Raw genomic sequence first — 22,158 nt, 5'->3', positions numbered from 1 at the left:
GTCCGCCGGACTTTTAAAATGAACGGACTTGCCACATACAGCGTAAAGTTCGTTCATTTTGAATGTGGCTCCATGTAGACAGAACTAGCGAAGGAAGTCAATGTCGCCGCCTCCATCGGCAAGATTGACACCTCGCAAGCCCGCCACCTGGTATGGATTTAAAGGGAAACCCCTATGCCGAAAAAACGGAGTGGGGGTCCCCCCAAAGTCCATAGCAGACCCTTATCCGAGCACGCAGCTCGGCCAGTCAGAAAAGGGGGTGGAGATGAGCGAGCGTGCCCTCAACATGGGGGGGTGCTTTGAGGAAGGGGGGCCCTGCGTCCCCCCACCCCAAAGCACCTTGTCCCCATGTTGAGGAGGACAAGGGCCTCTTCCCGACAACTCTTCTTCTTCCTCTTCTTCTTCTTCTTTCTCTTCTTTTCTCTTCTTTCTCCTTTTTCTTTTGATGTTGACACAATGTTCTCTGGCCGTAATGGCAGGGACGTGTTGTGCGGAGACTTATATAGGGACAAGGGGCGGGGTCACTGGGTGATGTCACATGGTGAACCCACCCCTTATGATGTCACATGGCCCCCCTTCCCCAAAGCACCCCCCCATTTTGAGGGCACGCGGCCTGGTACGGCTCAGGAGGGGGTGGGGTGCTCGCTCGTCCCCACCCCCTTTCCTGACCGGCCGGGCTGCGTGCTCGGATAAGGGTCTGCTATGGACTTTGGGGGACCCCCACGTCGTTTTTTCAGTGTAGGGGTTCCCCTTTAAATCCATACCAGGTGATGAGGCTCGCAAGGTGTCAATCTCACCGATGGAGGCGACGACATTGACTTCCTTCGCTAGTTCCATCTACCTGGAACCACGTTCAAAAGGAACGGACTTTACTCCGTGTGTGAGCAAGTCCGTTAATTTCAAAAGTCCGGCGGACTAGCACACAGACGGGCGGATTGTCCGCCGAACAATTTTGAGTCAAGACTTCTTTCTAAGTCCGCCGGATTGTTGGGAACAAAAAGTCAGCTGGAGCCCACACATGAGCGGATTGTCCGGCGGACTCTGGTCCGCCAGACCAAGTCCGCCAGATAATCCGATCGTGTGTATGCCGCATTAGTGGATGTTTTTCTTCCCAGGACCGATTTATCATTGTTGTTATATTTTATTGGGATGGAATTCACGCTAGGTACACCTGTCTCGAAGATGAACAGACGGTTGTCCGCTTTAGCTTTCTTTTTTTTTTTGGTTGAATGGCATAAGTGATGTGACCAAAGAATTTAAAGAAAAATAGCCCATGAAAGGATTTTGCCATGGGCGTGTACAGCCAGATACCAGGAGCCCTGTGTCTTTTGAGTTGCTTCAAGAGCTGGTGGGGAGGTTGCCTGAGGTTTCCGTCTCTCCCTATAAGGTGCATCTTTTTACAGTGGCTTTTGTATTGGCTTTCTTTGGGGCATTAAGTATTGGGGAATTAGTGAGCAAGAATAGGCATGGGGTGGGCCACCCGAAGTTTTCAGACGTGATAGTTGCCAACGACAGTGTCCAATTATTTTTTGGAAAGTCTAAAACTGATCAGTACCGGGTGCTGCCGGTGACAGTTTGCCTGATTCTTGCTGTCCAAGGGTTTGTTGAGATACGGGGGTTGACTCTTGGTTCTTTTTTGTTGCATAAGGATGGCTCATCTTTATCACATTTTCAGTTCTTGGCCATTTTCAGACGCTGTATAGCAGTGACAGACAGAAAGGTTTCCCAGTTTAATACGCATTCCTTTTGGGTGGGGGCAGCTATGGAGGCGGCTAGATGGGGATTGAGTTCTCAGGTCAAAAAACTTTTTGGGAGATGGGAGTCGGATCGTTTTAAAAGTTATGTTCGTCCTCATTCACTCTGATGTGTTGGTTGTTCTTTACATTGTATGTTTTCGTGTGACTCTACGTTTTCCTTTTTGTTTCTCATTGCGGGTGTCCCCCCGGAGCCTTATGTGGATTCTGGGTGATTCTTATGTTTTTTGGGGGGCTGTCCAGGCCGACGTTCGGCCTGAGGATAGGCAACTTGGCATTCAATGGAGTGAAGCTATGCTAAAATAGCTGGGAATTAGAGGTATGACGTTGGGACGTGTTCTCCCTGAGGTCCATTATTATTCTAGAATTCACCAGCCCCCTGATGTTTTACTGCTTCATGTTGGGGGAAAGATTTGGGGGTTTGTGCTGCCAGGGACTTGATGAGGGATGTCAAGTTTGACATTTTACGATTAATGCATAAATTCCCAGGGAGCTCCACCGTGTGGTCTGACATTGTGGCCAGGAAGGTTTGGCATTTTGCCCGCTCTATTGAATGCCTGGATAAAGCTAGGATTAAGTTTAACAGGGAGGTGGGCAGGTTTGCTTCCAGGCTGAAGGGAGTTGTAGTTCAGCACGGGGAATTGGAGGATCAGTCTCTTTGCTATTGGAGGCAGGATGGTGTTCATCTGAATGCTGTGGACACAGATTTTTGGTCCTTGGGCCTTCAGGAAGGGGTGGTGAGAGAATTGCAGGTGTGGAGGGACTCCCTTGTATGAGGTATCGCTAAAGCTCGTGTGGTGGGTCAAGGGGTCTTTGTGTGGGTCAGTGATTATTGATATTATTGCTAAATTAGGTACAATGTGGAGCAAGAGGGGAGGGATTATCACGGTGCCACAAATAAATCAGCAAGTACTTTTATATAAAAAAACTTTTATTCATACAAAATATACAAAAATGTGATTTAAAAAGAGAGCCATCAGTACAAAGCAATCATCACATATCAATAGAAAAACTGATTTTGATGACCAGCTAGAAAGATGGTAAGTAGCAGGCCAGGTTCTTCCCTACTAGTTTTGCCAAAACATTGGCTTCACCAGGGGAGTAGAATAAGATGATGATCAAAATTGCTTTAACACTAAAAGAAAGAGCAATGATATAGTTAAATCAATACAAGCTACAGTCAATGATTAGCTATCCGCTGTTAGGGGTCCCATCGCTGACCATTTCTCCTCCCCAACCAATCCCTCTGGGTATCCCCAGGTAGGGAAACCCCCCACCCTAGCATTGCTCGACTAACATACCATGCGCACCAGGCAGGGCAAAACAGATGCTCCTAAGCACCAGAAAACAGCCAGAAAACACAGCCAGTACAAGGTGGCTGCAGGGGGCCTGAAGTGGAGCGCTATAAAAACGAAAAAAATTACTCCGTACTAAAGCAAGAACGCAGAAGAGCGGAAAGAACATGGAGAAGAAATCCCACCGAGGAAAACCTATTTAACTACAGAGAATTATCGGAAAGCAATCTTCAATGCCAAAAAGGACCACTTCTCATATACAATCTCAACGGCCGCAAACCAACCACGGGAACTGTTTAAACTGGTTAATCAATCAATGAATCCGGTGTGCCTAGAACCCCCAGAAAGCGAATCCCAGGATTACTGTGACAAACTGTCGGATTTTTTCATTGATAAAGTCAAAACCATCAGGGAAACAATTTGTCAGAAGAAAACATCCAACCTCAGCCAGCAAATACATAAAGAGGATGTCTGCACCAACATACCGCAACCGCCAAAATTTTCACTATCCCCAATTACCGTAAACACCACAAAAAACATCATTAATAAACTGCGTGACAGTACCTCACCTATTGACATCATCCCCACAAAACTACTGAAAGAATACTCCGACATCGTGGCTCCAACCATAACCCACCTCATAAACCGATCATTCCACAAAGGGATTGTTCCCAGCATCCTCAAACAAGGCATCGTCAAACCTCTACTCAAGAAACCAAACCAGGACCCTCAGGATCCAAACAACCGTAGGCCAATTACAAGCCTCAACACCATTTCTAAGATCATGGAGAAAGCTGTAGTACATCAGCTACAACTTCACCTGGATACTCACAAACTCCTGGACCCGCTGAAATCAGGCTTCCGCCCGGGTCATGGAACAGGAACAGCTCTCCTCAAGATTTGGGATGACGCCCTCGAAGCAGCAGATGTTGGAGAGCCGTGTCTCCTCGTACTGCTAGACCTAAGTGCAGCGTTTGATACAGTAGATCACAATACTCTACTCGTCCGCCTCACAGAATTAGCCGTAGTCCAAGACATAGATCTCCAATGGTTCGCGTCCTTCCTAGGAAATCGGTCACAGACAGCGAAACTAGGAAAATTCCTCTCGGAAACTCGGACAGTCACCTGCGGAGTCCCTCAAGGCTCTCCGTTGTCACCTGTTCTCTTCAACATTTACATTCGCCCACTCCTTCAAATCATCAGATGCTCAGATCTCTGCTTCCACTCTTACGCTGACGACACGCAACTTTATTTCCGGATCAATGGAAAAAAAGATCACCAACAACAACTTGAAAACTGCCTCAAATCAATAGAGGACTGGATGACCACTAACTCCCTCCAGCTGAACGAATCAAAGACAGAGCTTCTTATCTTACACCCAAATCATAAGCCCGCAACCAAAACCTCCTGGTCTCCACCAACCGTCTTTGGGCAGACTATCTCCCCAAAGACCAAAGCGAAGAGTCTCGGGGTTATTTTAGACGCACAAATGTCAATGGATGCGCAAATAGGATCTGTAGTCAGTCGATCTCACCATCTGCTGCGCATGCTTCGCAGACTCATCCCTTTTATCCCAAAGAATGACAAAGCAGTGGTAGTTGGAACAATCATTAATTCACGACTGGACTACGCAAACTCGCTTTACATAGGATTACCACAATATCAACTTGCGCGATTACAACTGATCCAAAACACGGCGGCAAGGCTGATAACAGGAAAAAAACCCTGGGAATCCATCTCTACTTCACTGAGGAGCTTACATTGGCTAACCGTAAAAAATCGGATCACGTTCAAGACCCTGTGCCTCACCCACAAATGCGTGCATAGAGAAGCTCCGCAATACCTAATGGAGAAAATAAATCATTACACACCAAACCGCAGTCTTCAATCAGCCAACAAAAACCTCCTCCTCGTGCCCAAAGCCCGGTATAAATCCAAGGGTGATCGGAGCTTCGCTGTCCAAGGGCCTCGGCTATGGAATGCTCTACCAATCAACATCCGCCTGGAAGAAAATCACCTGGCTTTTAGGAAAAAACTCAAGACCTTCCTCTTTTAGCAGATGATCAAAGCTCGCCACAGCGCCTAGAGGCGATTCAGTTCGCATTGTGCGCTATACAAGTATTTCATTCATTCATAAAGTCAAAAAATGATATATATAAATTAATATATAAGGCATAAAGCTCAATTCATTCTGATAAAAAATAAACAATTAAATATACATCTCTATACATACCAAAAATTGATTATAGGTTGGAATAAATGGGGCGCTGATCAGACAGAAATGCCAATTTGCTTTAAGGAGATCAGATGGTACAATTATGGAGACAGCCAAACAAGGCTAAATGAAGCAGAAAAAAGGTTAATTGATATATAAAAATAATAAAGTTGTGTACCTCAAAAATAAATTATGTGAAAATAAATCAAATAAGGTAAATAAAAAACCCACCCTATCATTACCACTTATTTTATTTATTTTCACATAATTTAGAGCCCCTAGATTAATGGTTAAAGTGGACAGGGATCCACAATGGGTAACTGGGTTACCACCAAAGTCCACAGGGACTAAGAATCATGCAGATTAAACCGCTAGAGTAACGTCTATCTATGTGAGCAGGATGAATCAAGGGTGACAACACTAGACAGGGACATTTTGATGTTATTTTGTGGTATGAATTTGGGGTCAGGCACTACAACTAGTAAAGTCAAAACAGAGAAATGAGAGGTGAAACAGAATACTTTATATGCTGTCAGAGAGGGAAGATGGGGTGAGCACAATGGCTGCTCATCTGATCATAGAAGTTAGAGTATGTGAAATATGGGATAACAATACATGGGATGTAAAAGATATAAGAACAAAATAAGTAAAGCAGAATTTAAAGCAGGGAAATATTAAAGAAAGTGAGAGAATGATATGCATGTGTTGTGTACAAATGGGGAAAAATGTAAGCAATTTTAGAGAGATATTCGTGTATGTGTGTGAATGCTGGAACCTTTAGTTCTATCTCTTGTGTGTGTCATGTTTGCAGATGTGACCCCCTCCTTTGTGTTCTCATGAAAGAATTTTTCCTTCAGATTTACCAAGACCACCAAGACCATGTAGTGCAAGGGCCTGCCTGATTGCATACAAATTGAAACACCTAAGGTTTGACATCATATTATATGGTTTTAGTAAATCTGAAGGAAAAAATCTGCAGAAAATCTGATCGTGTGTATGGGGCTTTACACAAATTGAATATCCTTTGATAGTGCAAACAGTGCATTTAAAAAAGGTAAATTGAGTAAAATGTCCTCATTAAAGGAAATATATCTGTGGATATATATTAGAATTAGAATGTGATATTGAGATTATCACTTGAGTATTCATTTTTGATATGAGTTTAACAATATTATGAATAAATAATAGACAACCTTGGAAATTAAATCCAGGTTATTGGGGAAATTTGTAAAATGGGATTCATTTAGATTAAGATAACAATTTTATATTTATAAATACGGATGGCTGAACTGTTCGCCCGGCGGTCGGTTCGTGGCGAATTTTGCGCGTCCGCGATTCGCCAAACCGGAGGACTATTGCCGCTCTTCGCCCAGTCGACATATGTGTTTACAGCATGAAAGAACTTTGACCCATGATGACACGTCGATCATGGGGTACAGGACAGCCAATTGAGACATTTCAGCACATGGACAATTGGACATACCCCCTACCTTATAAATAGACCTGATCTGGCGGCGATTTTACATTCTGTCTTATGTCAGTGTAGGGACAGGACACTGTGTGGAGCAGGGAGAGGCTGTAGTGACACAAATCGCTAGCTATTAGGTCCACAAAGGTCCTTTTAAGGACTGGTATAGGTGTAGTACAGTATATAGGGTTCAGTGCACTGCTGTGCTGGTGATTGCAGCTGTCTTTTGTCAGTGTAGGGACAGGACACTGTGTGCAGCAGGGACAGTCAGTTTAATCACTAGCTAGCTATTACTATTAGGTCCACAAAGGTCCTTTTAAGGACTGGTATAGGTGTACAATATATAGGGTGCTGGTGCATTGCTGTGCTGCAGATTATTGCTCATTTCTGCAGCTGTCTTTTATCAGTGTAGGGACTGAGGGACAGTCTGCAAATCACTAGCTACTAGGTCCACAAAGGTCCTTTTAAGGACTGGTATAAGTGTAGTACAGTATATAGGGTTCAGTGCACTGCTGTGCTGGTGATTGCAGCTGTCTTTTGTCAGTGTAGGGACAGGACACTGTGTGGAGCAGGGTCAGTCAGTTTAATCACTAGCTAGCTATTACTACTAGGTCCACAAAGATCCTTTTAAGTACTGGTATAGGTGTACAATATATAGGGTGCTGGTGCACTGCTGCTGACTGCTGCCCTATTCTGCAGCAGTCTTTTATCAGTGTAGGTACTGAGGGACAGTCTGCAAATCACTAGCTACTAGGTCCACAAAGGTCCTTTTAAGGACTGCTATAGGTGTACAATATATAGGGTTGTGGTGCACTGCTGCTGATTGCTGCCCTATTCTGCAGCAGTATTTTATCAGTGTAGGGACTGAGGGACAGTCTGCAAATCACTAGCTACTAGGTCCACAAAGGTCCTTTTAAGGACTGGTATAGGTGTACTATTTCGTGTGCAGTATATAGGTGTGTAATACATGTATAAAATACTTGCACATATAGAAAGCATAGTATAGTGCATTTCCACTGTGCAGCATTGTGCCTGCTGAGCGGTTCTGCAGCGATGCTACAAAGAATGACAGACGCAATAAAAAAATAAGTATTATAACTGGTGTGATAGACCAGTGGCCACCAAAAACAACAGATTAAAGCGGGGTGTTATATACCTTCTTCCACATACATACTGCACTTCTCTAGAGACTTTTGTCACAGGGTCATTTAAAAAATGACAGGCAGAGGAAGAGGCAGGCCCTTCCGCAGGGGTGGTAAGGGTAGGGCAGGAGCAACAGCCTTGAGTCAAAGTGGCAAATTGCAGAAGGTGCGTGCGATTACATCAAAGGACGCACCAGACTTGGTTGAGTGGCTCACTCAGCCTTACTCTTCTGCACCGTCCTTATCCTCTCGATCTGCACCCTCTTCTTCACTCTCTGCTGTGTGCACCCCCAAAGACAGTACCACCACCACCACCATATACCTTCCGCTTGAGTCACAGGAATTATTTTCCGATCCATATCAAGACATTTCCGATGCACAGCCACTCTTGGCATTGGATCAGGAAGAGGAGGTAGCAACAACCGCCACTCAGGAGTCTGATGACAGTACCCAGATCAGCCCAAGAAGGAGGTTGGTCCCCGCTGTTGCTGCCTACTCCGAGATCTCTAATTATATCGGTGGGGAAGGTGACGTTGATGATGACGTTTCTAGTGATGTCACGTGGGTGCCCACAAGAGAGGAAGAGGAGGGGAGTTCAGAGGGAGATATGGACCAGTAGATAGGGAGGAGAAGCAGGCAGGACTTAGATAGCACAGGAGGGACAATGCAGACTGCTAATGTATCAGGAGCGAGGCATCAACCATGTACGGTCACATCTGGCGCTCCCAGGACGCCGGCACATGGCTCCGCAGTGTGGACTTTTTTTAACGTGTCTGCTGCTGACAATAGTGTTGCCATCTACAATCTTTGCAGTCAACGCATAAGTCGCGGTAAGCCCAACACTCACCTAGGGACGACTGCCTTAAGAAGGCACATGAGCTGCCATCACTGAGCCCAGTGGGAGCAATGGAACACACAAAGCCACACTCCAGGCTCTCACTGTCCAGCCTCGTCTTCTACTTCTCCTTCTCCTCTCCCCTCACAATTGTCCTCCACTCCACCTTCCATCACGCCATCCTCATGTTTTTCTGCAAAAAGGCAGGCTTCCATGGGCCAAATGTTTGAGCGTAAAAAAATGATGACGCCGGATAACCCTCTTGCCCAATGGTTGACGGCTGGCTTGTCAGTACTGATAGCCCGCCAACTACTGCCATATAAACTGGTGGACTCGGAGGCCTTTAGAAAATTTGTGGCCATTGGAACACCACAATGGAAGGTCCCAGGAAGGAAGTATTTCTCACAGAACGGCATCCCAGAGCTATATGGCCATGTTCAGCGGCAAATGAATGTATCTCTGGCACACAGTGTCGGTGCCAAGATACATCTGACCACAGACACGTGGTCTAGAAAACACGGGCAGGGAAGGTATATCACTTTTGGTGCCCACTGGGTGAACCTTCTGACAGCCGTCAAGCATGTAACCTGTGGCACCCGTGTATAGTTGGTTTTACCGCCACGGATTGCATGCAGGCCTGGCTCTTCTTCTCCTCCTCCTACTCCATCCGCCTCCCTCTCCTCCTCGGCTGACTCCTCCTTTTCCGCTACTAGCGTCTCTTCCACTGTGCCGCCCAGGCTCCCCAGAGCCTATTCGACATGCCAGGTGAGACGTTGCCATGCTGTGCTGCGCCTGTTGTGCCTGGAAGCCAAGAGCCACACTGGCCCTGCACTCCTTTCAGTTTTGCGTTCACAGGCAGATCAGTGGCTAACACCGCTCAATTTGACAGTTGGTAAAGTGGTGTGTGACAATGGTGCCAATCTGCTTAGCGCATTGAAACAGGGCAAAATTACACATGTGCCATGCATGGCACATGTCTTAAACTTGGTAGTTCAGCGATTCGTTGTCAAATACCCTGGGGTCCAGGACATCTTGCGGCAGGCAAGGAAAATCTTGGCCCGTTTCAGAAGATCTTACACGGCCAAGGTCAGATGTCTTATTTGCGATTGCCCAACGCAATGGAACTCAACCTTCTATATGCTTGATAGGCTGCTCCAGCAGAAACGTCTACCTGTACAAACTCTGTGGCAGAACAGGTTCTGGGGAACTTGTTTTTTTTTCACCACGCCAGTGGCTGCTCTTGCGCGACACATGCAGACTTCTGTGGCCACTTGATGAGATCACCAAACATGGCGCCATCAGTGACATGGTACCTTATGCCTTCTTTATGGAGCGTGCATTGCGTTGCGTCATTGATCAAGCCGTGGAGGAGCAGGAAGATGCGGAAGTCGCAATGCTGTATGAATTCCCAGGGGGGGGGGGCTACTCTATCTGAGACAAGTCAACAACAGGAGTCTGAAGAGGAGTCAGAGGAGGATGGTGCCGGGGCGGATGAGGAGGAGCAAGAAGAGCATGCTTTAAACCTTTCTGGGATCCCTGTTGTTGTGCGTGGATGGGGAGAGAAGAACGATGAGGACAACATTATCCTGGATGATGAGCAGGAGCCAGGCCACCACACCGCTTCCAGTTTAGTGCCTTCATGCTCCAGTGTTTTAACAGGGACCCCTGTATAAAAAGCATAAGGGTCAAGGACCAGTACTGGGTGGCAACGCACTTAGACCCCCGGTACAAACACAAAATGGCGGAAATGTTACCACCGTCACAGAGGGCTGTCAGGCCTTGCTTAGAGAAATGCTGCATTCTGCTTTTGCGTGCGCTGGCAGAGGAGGAATTCCCACTCCCAGAGAAAGAGTTGCGGGTACCAATCCAACAGCGCCTGCAAGAAGAGGGCAGTTTGAAGATGTGTTGGTGACTTCTGATATGAGGTCATTCTTTCAGCCGACCCATCGACAGGTCTCAACCGGATCCAGCATCAGGGAATGCCTAGACTGACAAGTGTCTGACTACATCAGGTTAATGGCTGATGTGGACACTCTGAGGAGTGATGAACCCCTGGACTACTGGGTGGGCAGGCTTGACTTCTGGCCAGAGCTTGCCCAATTTGCAATGGAACTGTTGGCTTGCCCCTCGTCCAGTGTCCTGTCATAAAGGACATTCAGCGCAGCAGGGGGGATCGTGACCGATAAGCGCACTCGCCTAGCTCACGACAGTGTTGACTACCTCACATTTATAAAAATGAATGAGGCATGGATCTCTGAGGAATTCAACACATGTGACCAGTAGACCATGTATATCTCTATAAACAATTTATTTAATTGAGCACACAGACCTTTTTTCTACATTTGGCTCACTTCTTTGTACAAAAAAAGCACACCGTACTATATGCCCGCACCCTCCTGTTTGAAGAGGTTGAGCGGTGTCATATTTTTGGGGTCCAGCAGCGAGTTGCTGGTATCAGTGCTGCTATCAGTGCTCTGTATCTCGGTGCTGGTGTCAGTGCTCTCTCTCTATCTCGGTGCTGGTGTGGTGTCAGTGCTCTCAATCTCGGTGCTGGTGTTGCCTCAGTGCTCTCTATCTTGGTGGTGGTGTCAGAGCTCTATATCACAGTGCTGGTGTCAGTGCTCTATATCTCGGTGCTGGTGTCAGTGCTCTATATCACGGTGCTGGTGTCAGTGCTCTATATCACGGTGCTGGTGTCAGTGATCTATATCACGGTGCTGGTGTCAGTGATCTATATCACGGTGCTGGTGTCAGTGCTCTATATCTTGGTGCTGGTGTCAGTGCTCTATATCTTGGTGCTGGTGTCAGTGCTCTATATCACGGTGCTGGTGTCAGTGCTCTATATCACGGTGCTGGTGTCAGTGCTCTATATCTCGGTGCTGGTGTCACTGCTCTATATCACGGTGCTGGTGTAAGTGCTCTATATCACGGTGCTGGTGTCAGTGCTCTATATCACGGTGCTGGTGTCAGTGCTCTATATCTCGGTGCTGGTGTCACTGCTCTATATCACGGTGCTGGTGTAAGTGCTCTATATCACGGTGCTGGTGTCAGTGCTCTATATCACGGTGCTGGTGTCAGTGCTCTTTATCGCGGTGCTGGTGTCAGTGCTCTATATCACGGTGCTGGTGTCAGTGCTCTCTATCTCGGTGCTGGTGTCAGTGCTCTGTATCACGGTGCTGGTGTCAGTGCTCTCTATCACGGTGCTGGTGTCAGTGCTCTCTATCATGGTGCTGGTGATCATCTCCTGCACCCTCTTCATAGCCTACCCTGACCTTTCCTTTCCTCCATTGCCTTCATGCGCTCCTGAGTCCTGAATTGTCAAAATTTCACAGATAAACAAAGAATGTTTGTAGTTGTCGGCCATGTGGTGGGACTATGTGTGCACAGCTAGTAAGTATTTTGTGGCTGAAAATATGACCTGTAGGTTTTTAAGGTTTGCCTGCCATTGAAGTCAATGGGGCCCGCCGCAAACTTTGCGCTTCACAAACTTTTGGCCGCGTTTGCGGTTCGCGAAACATCCTGTTGGAAGTTCGTCCATGTTTATTTATAAAATAAACCCTTATTGAGAGAAAAATAGATTAAGGTAGAATGCTTGCACGGCACTGTTCCATTGTGGTCAAGCCTGTTCTTTCCTGTTCTCGGAATGTATCCGTACATTCTTTCAAAAGTGAGGTTGTTAATTGAAAAACAGCTGCCATAATATTTAACAAAGCAAGATAGATGGGATACATAAGAATTTTTTCTACAAAAATGAAATCTAAAGGTCTGATAATAACTTGATGTGCGGTCCATGATGTGAGAGTAATAATAAATAAAATTTAAATAAAATGGACCCATCACATCAAGTCCACATACCCTGTTAGGATAGATGCCCCCTGCAGCCAGTTGTTTTATAATTTTTGATCTGGCTAAGAGCTTTCTGTTCTGTCATATACAGATTGTTGGTCCTTTTGTTTGTATTTATTTTGGAAATCCAAAGCAGAATGTGTGGATTGTGATGTGCTGATGTCCCCCTTTTCCTTATAAGTGCAGTGGTATAAGCAGAAGCATACTTTTGATTTATTCGACATCTCTGATGGCAACTAAGAACTTGTGCTATCTAGCTAAAACTAACAACAGAACAAGCAATGAGAAATTATAATATTGCCAGGAAAAAGTTGTCTTTTTGAAACATGAAATTGAAGTTCTGACACAAACAGTATGATAGAAAACATTAAAACAAGCCATTGTAATATATTTATGAAAGCTGGACCCAGTAATGAAGGGTTCACCCCAATATTTCAGAGTTGTAGCTTCATGCAAAGGTGCTATTAGTTAAAAAGTTACAGGCATTATTTTGGTCAAATATTTAATTTTTAATGGTCCCACATTCTGCGCAGCAAATATACAGATAACTAAAGGTTTGTCAAATGAAAGGTTAAAAATATGATTTTTTTTTGTTTGTTTATGTGCAAATGTAAAAATTAAAAATGTGTACATTTGAATCCAGCCACCTTATTGCCTCTATTGGAGGAGGCTGGAGACAAAGGAAGCCACATGTGTTAAATTGATGACGTAGGAATCAGCTGCTGTGAGCCCAGTGCAGGACACACTCCCTGACGACCCAGATATTACATTTTTTGTAGATTTGATCCCGGTTTTATATTGAGGATGGCAATGCCCACACTGAGTATGCAGTTTATCACCCATTGGATCCTTTTTCCTAGCTCAAGAAGCAGAGCTCCATGTTTTAGCAAGCCTGTGAGCTATAAAAAAAAGAGTATATATTTATATATTCAAGATATAGAGAGCTTTTGGTTACATTTGAAGGGCCAGAAGTTTGTTTTTACTTCAGCAGATAAACCAATCAAGCATGCTAAGTTGATTTTATTGGCTGTTTTCAGCCTTCCAGGTTCTTGCTGAGGTAGCCATACTAACATTAAAATTCATACAGACCAGGTGACTTAAGCCGCGTACACACGGGCGGACTGTCTGTCCAACTTAGTCCGCCGAAACACATTTCAGCGGACAGTCCGCTCGTGTGTGGGCTTCAGCGGACTTTTTCAGCGTGCAGTCTGGCGGACTAAGTATTTCGGAATTTCCGTAATATTGTCCGTCCAACTTTGGTTTCAGCGGACAGTCCGCTCGTGAGTAGGCTAGTTGGACGGACTAAGTATGGCGCATGCTCAGAAAGGATTTACACGGCGGAAGGTTGCATTGCTGTGTATTGGACGTCCTATTTCTAGTCCCGTCGTACGTGCTGTACACGTCATCTCGCAAGCTTTCAACGGACTGTTTGTTCATCGTGTGTGGTCAAGTCCGTTCATTGAAAAGTAGGACAGACTGTCCGTCGGATTGTCTGACGGACTTAGTTGGCCAGACAGTCCGCCCGTGTGTACGCGGCTTAAGGATGCTGCATTACAGTCCCGGACAATTGCTGGGTCTGTGCAACTCACAGATTCCACCCTAGTTCTGGCCCCTGGGAATAATAATTCAACTTTTAAAAGTGTTATGAGAAGTAGTTTGTAAGTACAGAGTGCCAGAATCTAGAGAGTAACAGAGGAAATCATTTTTATTGGAGAGTCCTTACTAGAAGTTTTGAAGTTTTATTTTTACAATCCCTACTGTCTGCAATGTAGCGGAAAAAGTAAAGTAAGAAACTAGGAAACTTTTTTTTTTGTTTCAATACATTTTTATTTGATTTTTCACAATTACACAGAGGATGAACAGCATGTAGCATAGTAGCAAATACAATTCCGGTACAGGTGGATATGCTCTGGTTTATGGTTACGGGATATTATATTAGTCATGTACTGTAAACATAACAATAGAGATTTACACTGTATGGGTGACCTTCGGATGGTAGTATAATCGATACACAATGACTTGATCACGATTTGGCCTATGGTGGTATTCCTCTATGGGTGTGGAAGCAATGTTCCAAGTATCTCTAAATCAACAGATAGGTTGTTGCATGTGTGTTGCCAACCTCTATCTTGAAAGGTGGATGGGCTAATTGATGGAAGTAGATTTGGCCTCGCTCCTCTCAGATGCCCCTTTTGGGAGCAATCTGTGTCCAGGAGAGAGCGCGGCCCACTCATTGTGGAATGAGTATTGGTCATGCACACTTAAGGATAAAGAGTCAAGTCAGCATTTGTGTACCAGGAGATCCATGGTGCCCAATGATTGAGAAAAGTTTGTATACATCCTGTAGAGCAGTGGTCATCAACCCTGTCCTCAGGGCCCACTAACAGGCCAGGTTTTATGTATTACCTTGGGGAGATGCAGACTAGAATACTGCAATCACTGAGCAGCAAATGATATCACCTGTGATGTATTTCAGTTATCTTGCAAACCTGCAAGGACAGGGTTGATGACCACTGCTGTAGAGGATGCCATCATCCGCTCATACATGCAGTGTAAGTGAGTTAAGTCTATTACCTCAGCAACTGTGGGAAGAGTAGTGTTTTACCAGTTTCTGGTGATCGTTAGCTTTGCAGCTAGAAGGAGTTGGATGATTGTGTGTTGGGAAGTGGAGGGGAATCACTCAATGTCTAGAGAGAGGAGTGCTAGGGCTGGATTTGGTGGGGCCTGTTGTTGAGAAATGTAGGAAATTATGTGGAATATATGTTTCCAGTACAAATGCAATTTTGGGCAGTTCCACAAAACATGAATAAGATCGCCTCTTATACCACATTGTCTCCAACAGCAATCTTGGCATTGAGCATTGAATTTAGATATAGTGGCTGGGGTGTAGTACCATCAAAGGTTTATTTTGACGTTAATTCCCAGAGGGTGGAGCAACTTGAGGTTTTTTGTGTGATCCTACAGGCCTTGTGCCACTGAAGATGTGTGAATGATTGATGTAGGTCATTTTCCCATTGTATGTGTAATGTAGATTTGATGAAGGTTTGTTTTTGTTGGAGAATGTTATAGAATACTGTGATTCCTTTCCTGAGAGGGACAGTTGATAATAGGAAGGTCCATGCTTGTGTGGGTATGGTTTGAGGAATATTTGGGCATTTGGATAGACAGTGTTTGATTTGTGCGTATTGGTAGAAGTCAGTGCTTGGGGTATTGAATTCATTATGGATGACAGTGAAGGGTTTAAAGGAGCCTTCTGAGTACAAGTCGTGTAGATATTTTATGCCTTTCCTAGTCCAGGAGGTGAGTGATATTTGGGTTATGAGGAAGTGTAGGGTTTGTAGAGGGATTTTCAAGGTGATTTGCGGCAGGTTTGTAGAGTTATTTGAGAGTAGGCTAAGCCAGGATTTAATGGTTGCTTTCATGGGTGGGGGTAAGAATGATGCAGTTTTTGCTCCTAATTGAGCCCATAACAGCCAAAGGTTTTTGGGCCATAGAGGTTGTTAGTGAATTCTATTGATCCCCAGATTGTTGCAGGGGATGGAAGGAACCATTCCCTTGTTTGGGTTAGAATGGAGGCCAGGAAGTAATCTCGAAAGTCTATGTAGCCCACCTCCCCGTATATTCTGTGTTTAATAAGTTTTGTGTGCGAACATCTGGATTTTTTCCCTCACCGGATGTATTGTGCTAGCATAGTTTGGAGGGATTTTAAAAAGTTGACGGGTATAGGAATAGGGAGGGATCTAAATCGATATAAAATTTGTGGGAGATGCAACATTTTGAAAGCAGCTAGCCTTCCCCACCATGAGAATTCGTGTTTGGATAGATCATGAAGATCCGCTTGGATTTTGGTTCGGAGTGGGAGGTAGTTATGTGAGTATAGATATTTGGTGGAGCTTGTCAGCTGGATCCCTAGGTAGGGAATACTTTTGTCAGCACATGAGTAAGGATATTGCTGTTATAAAAGATTTCTTAGTACCGCATCTATCCCTAAGTCTAGAATATAGGATTTTGTTGGGTTGGCATTATAGTAGGATATGTCTCTGAACCAGGTTAGGAGTTTCTGGATTTCTGGGAGAGTTGATGATGGATTTGTAATCATCAGGATCACATCGTCCGCGAATAGGCTGATTTTATGTAGGTATTTCCTATGGTTATGCCTGTGATGTTAGTGTTGGTTTGGATGTGTTGCGCCAGGGGCTCCATAACTAGGTTAAAGACTAAGGGGGATAGAGGGCATCCCTGCCTTGTTCCGTTAGAAATTTGGAATGGGGTTGATAGGAGATTGGAAGTGAGTACACTCGCCGATGGGTCTGTGTATAAGGCTAATATTGCATGTAGGATACGTCCTTTAAAACCAAATTTTGGAGAGTCTTAGTAAGATAGTTCCAATTTACTCTATCGGATGCCTCCTCTGCATCCAAAGACAGAAGCAGAGGAGGCGTACCGGTTAAATTTGAGTGGTGGATAATGTTGATCAATCTTCTCATTGCGTTAGATGTCTGTCGTCCCTTGGTGAAGCCTGTCTGGTCTTTATGTATTAGCGCGGGTAGGATGTCTACAAGTCTGTTTGCGAGAATTTTGGCATATAATTTTAAATACAAATTTTTTAGTGATATAGGATGGAAGTTTTGGGGAGAGGTAGGTTCTTTGCCTGGCTTGGGCAAGGTAATCACAAGCGCCAATAACATTTCTGTGGGAAGCATGGAGGAAGTCGCCGCGTGGTTGAAAAGGTTGCATAAGTGTGGGGTTAAGATCTCTTTGAATGCTTTGAGGTATTCCCCCGTGTAGCCATCTGGTCCAGGGGATTTGGAGTTGGAGAGATTTTCAATGGCCGAGTGTATTTCGTTTTCTGTGAAGGGAATGTTCAAATAGGATAATTGGTGAGGCGAAAGTGAGGGTAACTTAATCTGATTGAGAAAGGATTGTATTTCAGAGTTAGTGGGTTGGTGGGTGTTGCTGTCTGATTTAAGGCTGTACAAGTCTCCATAATAGGAGCTGAATGCGTCCGATATGGCTTGAGGATTGATTATTTTATATTGTGTGACTGGGTGGAGAAGATGTACTATTCTGGTTTTTAGCCTTTTACCCTTTGATACGGCTGGCCATAGTCTTCCCTGCTTTGTTACTAGTTTTGTAAGATCTAGCTTTTAACTTCCTAAGATTCAATTCAAATCTTTCAAGTAATAGTGATCGGAGTTAGTGGCATAATTTTAAGATTTCAGATTGTAGTGTGGGTGTGGGGTTTAGTTTGTTTTGGGAGTCTACCTCTCGTATTTTGGCAGTTAAGTCTTACAACTTCTGAATCCTTTGTTTTTTTTCAGTTTGGAGCCCATTTGTATGAGGAGTCCTCTCATGAAGGATTTGTGTGCATTCCACAAGACTGCCAGGTCAGCCACCAAGCCATTATTGTTTAGGAAGAATTCTTCCAATTTTTGGGACAAATATGTGACATTGGGTGGGTGTTGCAGGAGTGAGTTGCTCAACCTCCAAGTGTGGGAGTTTGGATTTGATGATTTATTGACAATTTTAATGCTTATAGGCACGTGTTCTGACCAGGTAATTGTGTGGATTTTGGTGACCTGGGTGTTTTGTAGTAACCACTTATCTGTTACAAATAGGTCTATAAGCAAGTAAGTGTTGTGACCCTGGGATAGGTATGTGTAGTCCCTTTCAGCTGTGTGACCGCACCTCTAGGCGTCATACAGATCATTGTTTACAAAAAATGCATTAAGAGGAGAGATAAACCTTTTGGGTCCAGCTGATGTGTCCATTTCATAGTCTGGGAACAAACTGAAATCCCCACATATTAGCAGGAGTCCCTGTTGGATTTCCCTTATTGCCTTAAGGGAATTAGGAATTTCATTTGGCTGTGGTTTGGGGCATATATAGTTGCCAGGGTGTATGTCACACTGTCTATGGTGCATACTAGTATTATATATCAACCTTCTGGATCTAGTGAGATTTTGAGTAACTGAAAGCATAAGGTGTCTCTGATAGCAATTAGTACTCCTCGTTGTTTTTTGGGAAAACATGCTTTGTAGATGTGTGGAAACACTCTGTGTTGGCAATAGGGGGTATTGTTTTTGGAAAAATGTGTTTCTTGTACACATACTATATCGCTATTGTGTGCAAGCACTGTTTTCTGGAGGGAGGCCCTCTTGGCTGGGTGGTTCAGTCCTTTGGCATTAATGGACAGTACATTGAAAGCCATTGCAGGTTTGGGAATGTCAATGTGAAGGTGGTAAAGTCTCAACTCACTGCTATCCGATTGGAGGAAACCGCTCAGCTGGGTAACGGACGATGGGGTCCTCTGGGTGTCACACCGGACTCAAGCAGCTAGGGAAAGATAGTCACTGTTTTCTTTATAGTCTGTGGTGATGAACTTAAAAAAAAAGGAAAGAAAAGAAGGAAAAATAGCAAAACAACCGGTTAAGATGCAACTTAACTGCAATACTTGAAAAGTTCTTATGGGCTATCCATGGCCCGAGTGGCCTATACAGTGTGCCACTGAAGAGCTAATAGTTATTTTATCTCACTATAATGGATGAGAGCAAGGGTACGATGAAAGGTTAACTGTTATCTGAAACTCAAGGGTCAGTGTGAGAAACTGGTGGCACTGACCAACTATGGGAGTAAAGTTCAGGTTGTGTAACACTCAGCTAGACTTTTGACCAAGGTTTTATGTTGCTGAGGAAGTAAAGATCAGCAGGGGATTCTGTCCTCCGGAGTTGCAGAATTCCCTGTGTTGGGTGCTCGTGTCTGGGGATCTGCCGTACAGCTTCCCCATGTGGATAGGAAGCTCATGGATTTTTTCCCTGGACTGTAGGAGTAGAAGGCCATTGTCAGGATTGGATACTGTGTGAGATGCCTAATTTTTGGTGATTATGAGAGTGGCCAGGTGTTGCGATTAATAGGGGTCTTTGTGGCTGTTGAGGGCCTTAGTGATCATTTTCATCTGGCGTCTCAAATTGAGGGTGTACTGGGATAAGTCAGCGTAGAGGTGAATTCCAGCATATGGATCCGGGAAAGCCGGGGCTGATCTAGCTTTTGCCAGTTTTTCTTTTGTGGGAAAGAAGTGAATTTTCATGAGGATATCTCTGGGTATTGCTGCCTCCAGGTGTTTTGGTTTTGGTATGCAGTGTATGCGATCAATGGTGCGTTCAATCGGTGATGTTTCAGGGAGCAGTTGGGCAATCATATCACTCGCGTATTTCTGTAGATCATTCGAGGATACTGACTCTGGGACCCCCCTAAGCTTGACATTGTTTCTCCTTGAGCGGTCCTCGAGGTCCGCAAGCTTTGCTTTGATCCAGTCAGTTTCGTCTGATTGATCCTTGCAGGCATCAATGAGATCGTTGACTGTTGTAGTGCAGGCCTCCATTTTGGACTCAATGTGTTGTACTCTCTCCCCCAGTCCCTGCATTTCTGATGTAAATTTGCCAATCATGGAGGAAAGGTTTAACATTAAGGATGCCTGCAAGGATAGTAGCATATCCTTCATGGTGGTGTCCAGAACCGGTTGGCCTGATGTGGGGAAGTTTGATATTGAGGAGGATGGGATTTTGAGGCCTACCTGGTCTGGGTGAGTGCTCATGGTGCCTGAGGCCTGCGCTGCGGGATCCGGCCGAATCCCCGCCTTCGCTGGGCTGTTAGTTTCTGAGCTATGCGGTGATGAGCTTTGGGTAGAGGGCTGACCATTGACTGCTGCCCATGTTCCTGGATCATCGTCTGGGAGGTCTGTGTAGGCAGATGGAGTCTGTGTGTGGGCTCCGCCGGTGCCATCTTGCAGTCTCCTCCGGCTGTTGCTGGCATTGCGAAGAAGTCGGTAAGCTTCTTGGGGTATCTATTTTCTTTCCGCTTACAGGACTGCATGGGTCGTGCTCTGGTTGAGTGGTGGAGCTGTGTGGGAGCTCTAGATGTGCACACTGCTGCTGGATGAGCCGCTCTTTCCCCGGTCTCTAGTCAGAGCTGTCGGCTTAGGCGGCCATCACGTTCGCATGCAAGCCACGCCCCCCAGAAACTAGAAAACTTTTGTATGAATGTTTTTATATTTTATCAAGCCCCTAAGGGGATGTTGGACTCTCTCCTTATGGGATTTTGTTTGGGAGTGTGCTACTCACTTGCTTATATTTTGTCTCAGCAGCTGAAATCCTCCATTCGGATCTCACAGAGAATGTTGCTGATCTTTTAAGGTTTTTGCCAAAGTAATTTATGTGTTTTCTCCCCAATTCAAGATCCTAACAGTTTGGAAGTATCTAAAACTAAAGTCAGGTGACTTGTGGATTGTTAAGAGACATTTATATATAAGGAAATGTTTGGAGACTCAATACAGGATCTATTTCATGTACAGTTGTATCCAGTTGGATTCACACCAGACACTGCAAAAATGACTAAATTAAAGAAATCTCTGTGTTTGATTTTTTTTATCTCTTGGAATCACAGTCTAGGGTACTATTTATTCAAATACCTTAATTCTAAGGAATATATATATATATATATATATATATATATATATATATATATATATATATATATATATATATATATATATACATATACATACAGAGGCGTATCTAGGGTATGGCAGCCATGGCAAGGGCCATGGGCGCCATGGGGGGGCGGCGAAAAAGCCGCCCCGCACAAAAAAAAGTCCTACCCATCCTCTCGCGGCCGCCTCCCGCACAATCTAGTCCCCAGCACCACGGCTGGCCTGCTGGAGCACGGCGCTGGCACGGCACTTCATTAGCAAGTAAGGAGGGAAACAACAGGCACTCCCATGGCGGCCGATGAGTTGGCTCTGACCAGAGTGGCCGCCTGTAGGCATAGGGTAACTGGCGGAGGTGGGGCCTAAAGCTCTGCCTATCCTCCTCTGCGCAACTGCTGTCTGCTTCATCATCTCTTCTCGGGGGACTCCCGGGTCTGTGTGACGTACTGTGATGCCAGTGAGGACTCTGAAGGGGAAACTGGAGGCTGGAGACCAGGAGAAGAGAGAGACAGTAGAGAGAAGAAAAATGATTGGAACACCCCCAGGCAGCAGCAGCGGCTGGTACTAGTACAGTACTTGTCACCACGATCTTAATCATCATGTGCATGCAGCATGTGTACAGTGTACCAGTGACCAGTGCCAACTGCAAAGCAAGCAATCAAATATAGTGTTCAAACAATTTGGATGAAATAAATATGCTTAGTCATTGATATCATAAAGTGTAATGAAGTGATTTGTGCAAGTAGTACCTGCTGTTATACAAATCACTTTATTATACTTCATTTATCAATGGCTAAGCACATTTATTTAATCCGCTTTACCGTCGCTTTAGCAGTGCTATTCGCCCACTAGCGGGGCGATTTTAACCCCCGCTAGCGGCCGAAAAGGGGTTAAATCTGCCCGAAAAACGCCACTGCAGCGTCGGTTTGCTGGCGGTATGGCAGAGCTGCCCTATTGATTTCAATGGGCAGGAGCTATGGAGGAGCGGTGTATTCACTGCTCCTACAGCGCTGCAAAGAAGCTGCTGGCAGGCCCCAGTGTGAAAGCACTTTCACACTGGGTTTGCAGCTGAGGCTTTTTTCAAGCGCTATGCAGGCGCTATTTTTAGCGCTGTAGCG

Source organism: Lithobates pipiens, unplaced genomic scaffold, assembly GCF_037356315.1.
Source record: "Lithobates pipiens isolate NorthernLeopardFrog02 unplaced genomic scaffold, aLitPip1_a1.2 Scaffold_10, whole genome shotgun sequence".
Lineage (NCBI taxonomy): Eukaryota > Metazoa > Chordata > Amphibia > Anura > Ranidae > Lithobates > Lithobates pipiens.
Note: the sequence above shows the minus strand (reverse complement) of the source record.